This window comes from Pteropus medius, unplaced genomic scaffold (genome assembly GCF_902729225.1).
Source record: "Pteropus medius unplaced genomic scaffold, Ma_sr-lr_union100, whole genome shotgun sequence".
Classification (NCBI taxonomy): Eukaryota; Metazoa; Chordata; class Mammalia; order Chiroptera; family Pteropodidae; genus Pteropus; species Pteropus medius.
This window is the reverse complement of record NW_024350927.1, coordinates 959,392-965,660: the sequence shown is the minus strand read 5'-3', so window position 1 is coordinate 965,660 and position 6,269 is coordinate 959,392. Positions and strand designations below refer to the sequence as shown.

The window sequence follows — 6,269 nt, the reverse complement described above, 5'->3', positions numbered from 1 at the left end:
TTGCATCTGTGTGTGAGGGTGTCCGAGAATGAGCTGTGTGTGGAGAGGGTACGGGAGTGGATTTGGAGATGTGAGCGTGTGTGAAGGTGTGTGAGTGAGCGAGTGTCTGGGGGGGAGGGTGTTGGAGTGTCTATGTCAGTTATACGGAGAAGGTGTGTGTGAGAAACAGTGTGAGCAAGAGTGCCGGCGTGAGCGGGTGCCAGCCTCTCACTGAGGGTGTGAAGTGTGTGAGCTTGTGTCATCGTATGTGTCAGCGTGTTAAAAGGTGGGTGAGTGTGTGAGGTGTGGCGTTTCACGCGTGTCCCAAGTGTGCGGGTCTCTTGAGGGGTGTGTGACAGCAGATGTTGTATTTCTGTGGGGGGAGCGTGCGTGCATGGGAGAATGTGACACTTGGGCAAGAGTGTGCGTATCTGGGATGTGTGGAGGTGCAGGCGCGTGGGGGTTATGTTGCTTCGTGGGCCGGGAGTGTGTGTGCTTGAGATGGGAGCGTGTGGTTCTAGTAGAGGGAGAGTAAGGACATGTGTGGGGAACTGAGGTGTGAGCAGCGGCGTGTGTGTGTCCCGCATGGACTTGGTCCCCGATAGGCTGAATCAGCTGGAAGGAGGATGAACCCGAGCGGGGTCCCCAGAGCGAGTGATCCGTGGCTCCGCAGCTCCAAGGTCCCGGGTTCGCGGCGGCCTGGGTGCCTCTGGCCCGGCGCCTCCAGCTGGTGGGTCTTAAATGTCGAACCTGGTGACTCCTGCACCTTTTGGTCAGTGAGCCCACGTAGGAACCCAACGGGGCGGGGAGACAAGGCTGGGGGGCGGGACCCGCGAAGAACCGCAGGCAACGAGACCGAGGGGTCTGCGCTCTTGATTCTCCCTTAAGCCCAGTGCCAAACCTGGATGCCCCAAACCAGCCGGTCTGGAGTAACAGCCTGGTTCCGCTGCGGAGAAGGAAAGGGACGCGGGGTGCCAAAAAAGTAGCCATTATGACCAGTAGGGTCCCAGCCCCAAACCCAAATGGGTGATGGAGGTGGAGGGGGAAATCGACTCTGTCTTCTGCTGTATGCCTTGCCCCAACGGGAGGTGCCTAACCAGGCTCTGAGAGTGCCTGCCTGGAGGGGGTGCCCCCTAAAATAACCCCACCCCCTTCTACCCCGAGGTCCTTGGAGAGCGCAGGGTCTGCGGATGGGAGAAGCTGCAGAACTTGGTTGAGCCTGAATGGCGGTCCTGCGGGCAGAAAAGGGAGAGAGGTTGATGTGACCCAGAGGCATGCAAGCTCTGTACTTTGTCTCCCTATCCTTAGAGCAAGAGACTTTTCAAAGTGGATCAAAATCTTCCCCGAGTTTGGGGTGAGGGCTCCCTCCCTCGATGCCTCTTGAGGGAAAGGTTACACCGGGAGGCGATGTGGAGTGGTCCGGGTTCCAGCGCTACCGAGAGGGCGCGGGCTTTGTTGAAAGGCACTGGAGCCCTCACCTGGACATTGCAGGGAGCGGGGATTGGGGGTTGGAGGCAGGAGGTGAGCACCCCTTTGCCCCGGAATGCGCAAAACAGAGAGACGCGGCAGGAGAGGGATGGCGGCGAATGGTGCGAAAGGCTTTGGTGGGAAACCCGCTCCGTCAGGACCCCACCCTGCGAGCTCTCCCCGGAGCCCGCGAGCAGCGATCTTGGGTCTGCGGAGCTGCGGGAAGCTGACCCGGCATCCTGGCGCCCCCGCTCCCCTCGCCCGCCTCTGCAGACTGCGGGAGGCGGGGGGCTCGGGAGCCGGGGGTGAGCGCATGTGGGCCGGGGAGCCGGCGTGGCCTCCGAACTCCGAGGCTCAGGGTGAAGGAAGAGCGCCGACCTGGATCGCTGACCCGAAACTTTCCGAGCCAGGGGCGCGGGCGGGGGACCAGGGCCACCCGGGAGCCGTCTCTCCGCAGAGAAGTGTGCACGAGGGTGGGGTCGTTCCTTTCCCCTTCCAAGTCCGTGCCCAAGAGGGGGCGGGGATACAAGAAGAGTCCAGGAGACATGCAAGAGGCCGGCTTGCCGGAGGAGGGCGCCCTTCCTGGATGTGACCGAGAGCTGTGCACCTGGCGGTTGGCTCTGCTGGGCCACCTGCCAGGGGCTGTCTCGGAGGGCGGAGAGGGTAGATCTAGAGCAAGCCTTTAGAAACATGCCTGCCCAGTGGTGGGCGATGGCGGTCACTTCTAGGGCGGGGCGTGGCCAGTACGCCCTGGCCTGTACTGCCCGTTTGGGTCGCAGAGCAAAGGGGCTTAACTTTGGAGAGGCGGGTCTATGAGTTGGGAGAAAGGAATCCGCTGCACACATCTCTGGCTGGGACTGAGGTCCTGCCCCTGGGTCTCCGCTCGCCAATATCTGACGCTCCGGAGGAGAAACTCACATTTCTCTTTCTCCCGGATCGTGCAGGAGCGCCTAAATGGCGTTTCCAACGCCTCAGGCCCGTTTAGCGGGCCTGGGTACTTCTGGGAAGGAAGTCCTGCACTGGGGCCTGTACAGTGGCCCAGGAGAGAGGGGCACTGGGGATTGGGGGCACCGGGTATTGGGGGTCGGGAGAAAAGAAGAGTTCTGGGACCGGCCTCATTCAGCCTGGGGAAATTGGCCGCAAAGGGTAGTGGGTGGGCAGGCCCTGTTAAGTGGGGCCAAAGGCCGCATCCAGAGGCCTGCTACTTCTCTCTTCGCAGCCACGTGTCAGCAGGTGGGTTGGATGGGGGTGACTGGCTTGGCCGGGCTGAGGGGACTGTGCGCGCTGGTGTGACGACTTTATATATTTAACCTCCCTCCCCACCCACCCAAACTCACGCTTGGGGCGCGGGCGCGGGTTCAAGCACAGCAGGGCTCCCTAACTGTTAAGGGGCGTGCCCTGCGTGGGCTGCTCCGTCCCTGCTCCCCTCGCTGCCCGGCGCCTTAGCCTGACCTCACCCTCAGTCATAAACTCCACCCCCTTCCTACCCCAGAGGCAAATTGGAGTTTTTCCTGAGAGGCTGTACTAGGTTTTTCTTTTTAAGTGCAAGAGAATGTTAGAGCTGGAAGCGACCTCCGAGATCACTTACTTCAGTGGCTCTGAAACTTCTATTTTAAGCGGGAACCTCTTGAGATCATCTCCCCCTTCCCCCTCCCAAATCCTAATGCCTTCGGCAGATGATGAACACAAAACCAAAGCTGCCATGGTCCATGTGGTGAGAACCACAAAGGACGATCCTTTCCACGTCTCTAACAATCAAAGATTGCTCCTTTCTATATCTGGCAGGGTTTTGTTTTTTCAATAGCCACGATTATATGGGTCCGCCACAATGTGTCCAACACGCGCCAGCTGCTTCGCAGTCCTCATGCACGATGAGCAATGAGTTTAAGCTCCCTTTTTTACAGATTAGGAAAGTGAGGCTCAGAGTTTTAAGACTTGTTAATGACAGAACTCCTGGCTCCTTCCAGCTCCCACCTGGTCCAGCCCTCATGTCCTTCCAATGACCCCTCTCAGGCTGCAGAGAATTCTGTGGGCAGGGCATGGGGGCAGAGGCAGGCAAGGTACCAGTGATGCCTTAGATTGGTCTGGCTACTCTGACTTTTCAGAACATGAGAACGCTTGAACCCGACTATGGTTTGGGGGAGTTGCAGGGGGAAGGAGGATTTTAAGTGACTTGCTCAGGTGTCTGGATAAACAGTCTGTGACTTCAAAGGCAGAGGCTGAACAAAGAACTGAACAAAGAGGAGGCTTAGTTCTATTAACTGGGTTTCTTTGGATCCCTGTAGGTGTCTAACCTGCCTTAGCACTCTGCCCACCTCTGCTGCATCCCCAAGCCCCTTTGAAATTCACTTACTCGCGCACCCAACAAATGTTTATTGTATACTGATTGTGTGCCAGGTATGGTGCTAAGCATTGGGAACGTGGCCCTGAACACGGTGGGGGAGTCCCTGCCTTTATGGTGTTTACAGCTTCGTGGAAAATTGATTCTTCACTTACAGGAAGGAAGGGGCTATATCTCCAACTGGAACTGAGCTCTTAATATATGTCAAGTTTTGTGCCATGTACTTTGCTATTCTTATATCCTTTGATCCTTACAACAACTCTGAGAGAGAAAATTAGCCTTATTTTGCAGATGAGGAAACTGAAGCTCAGCAAGGTTAAGTGACTTGTCCAAGGCCACCCAGACAGTAAGCGGCAAGCAAAGATTTAGGCACAGGACCGTCTGAGTCCCTCTGTGCTCCGCCGTCTCCTAGCGATGATAGCCCTCAGTCCCTTCCTCGTCTCCAGCCACATGGACAGTTGCAGTGTATCCACTCCCCCGTCTGGATGTTTTACTCCTTCCTAGACCCTAATTGAGAGAGAATTCTCCATTGTGTTCATCTGCGCAGATGGGAAGGGGGGTGTCTCAAAAGCCCTCGTCATCATCAAGAGAATGAATGGGCATCTGTTGTGGTCAGGGCACATCTGAAAAGAGACAGACCTAAGACCGTGACCCTCTCATCCCAGCAGGGTGAGACTGTGGGCATGTTCTTGAAAAGATGGATGACAATCCAGGTGGAAATTTGTTGATTCCTGCTAGATGCCAAGTGACTGATGTCCCCTACAGGAAGTTCTTGGGGGAAGAATGATTACTTGGGGTATTAAGAGGATGCTTCAGAGAAGAGGGAGAAATTTAGACCTTGAAGTAAAGGGAGGATATTTATAAGCCTATTGCGGGGCGTGGGGTGGGGGGAACGTGCCAGGGAGGGAAAACCCGTGTGAGCCAAGAGCTGAAGGCAGGATGGTGCACAATGGGAACAGTTCGACTCAAGACTGTCTCCTGAGAATCTAGTTGAGGCCTGGGAGGAAGAAGAGTGTGATGTTATGGGTAGCTACCATTTATTGTGCACCTATGAGGTCCTCTTCATGCATTAAATGCTCCCTGCTGTCCAAACGGCTGTCACATCCCCACTTCTCAGCCAAAGACACTGATCTGCCTGCCCATGGTCGCACAGAGTGGAGAGCACTGTCTCTAAGCCCCACAGACTCAGCCTGCCTCAGAGGTTTCTGACCTTTGCTTCACCTCCTTCACCTTCTCCCCTACTTCTACTCTTTCTTGGCTCAGAGAACAGACATCTGGCCTCAGCCAGCACAGCCCCTGACTCCCCATAAACTTCCTCCAAGTCTCTACTTGCCCGCTGCTCACCCTCCACAGCTTCCCTGGCCCCCGCTGACTCAGATGTTCCCTACATATGCTGGCAGTGGCACTTTAATCAACGCTTTGTTAAAACGACCCTCCTCTAGGGATGGAAATGATCATGGGATTGTCTCCCTACTGAACAAAGAGCTCTTACAGGCAGGATCCCTGAACCCCCAGTCCTGGTATGGTTTCAAGATGTGTTTACTGAATGAATTGAATGAATGTATGAATGAATGAATGAATGAAGTCTCCCCTGATCCTGAGATTCAGTGCAGACAACACGCATGGATCTGTTTCCTCAGCCTGCTCAGTGACCCCTGGAAGTCCTTTCTGGAGTGAGAGTGTGTCTGTTGTCCAGCTCTGCCCACCATCACTCACGTCGGCATCTGGGGGATGAGTCAACAGTAGAAGCTGGTAGGATGACCAACGGGCTTCCTCTTCCCTCGGTGGTGGGGAAGGGGTGGTCCTTGATAAGTGATAGGTGGGCATTTGGGGAAGGAAAGAAGGAAGTTAGGAAGTTAGGAAGGAAGGAAGGAAGGGGAAGGGAAAAACATGCGCTGAGCAGTTACTGCGTGCCAAAACCCATGCCACACAATGTCATATTAAGCTCTCCCAGAAACTCCCATTTGGGAGATAATAGTCTCCCCACTTGACAGATGAGGAATGAGGCTTAGAGAGATTGTGTGATTTCCTTAAAGTTTCACTGCCGGTGAGGGGCAGAGCTGCATTCACACCCAGGCATTAATCCACACATCTCTTCCCCGCTCTGAGTTGATCCTGTTAGGTAGCTTGAAACTGATCAGGGTGAGAATGTTTACACCATGGAATAAACAAACGCCACAGATCTGGATTCCTCCCACCCCAGAACTGGTTGTTAAAACATTTACCAGCACATCACTGGGCACACCTGTCCTTTCTCAATCGTTGTCTTGTAGAAGAGCTACCTGGTGTTAAGTACTTTGGTTTTCATCTGAACTGGAATTAAATCCCAGCATGGCCACTTCTTAGCAGAGGATACCTGGGCAAGTCACGACCTCTCTGAGTCATGGTTTCCTTGTCTTCTGAAAATGGAGGGTGTCGTGGGGATAAATGAAAGCACCTGGCATGTAACTGACCCTTAGTCATCAGCCTTTCCCTTCCTCCC

At 55.0% G+C, this 6,269-nt stretch overlaps 1 protein-coding gene across 1 annotated transcript in view; it reads left to right on the top strand.

Moving 5' to 3' along the window:
• The window catches only part of IGSF21 (immunoglobin superfamily member 21), a 226,341-nt gene that overhangs the window by 790 nt on the left and 219,282 nt on the right, over window positions 1-6,269 (top strand). The gene's annotated exons all lie outside the window — the stretch shown is intronic.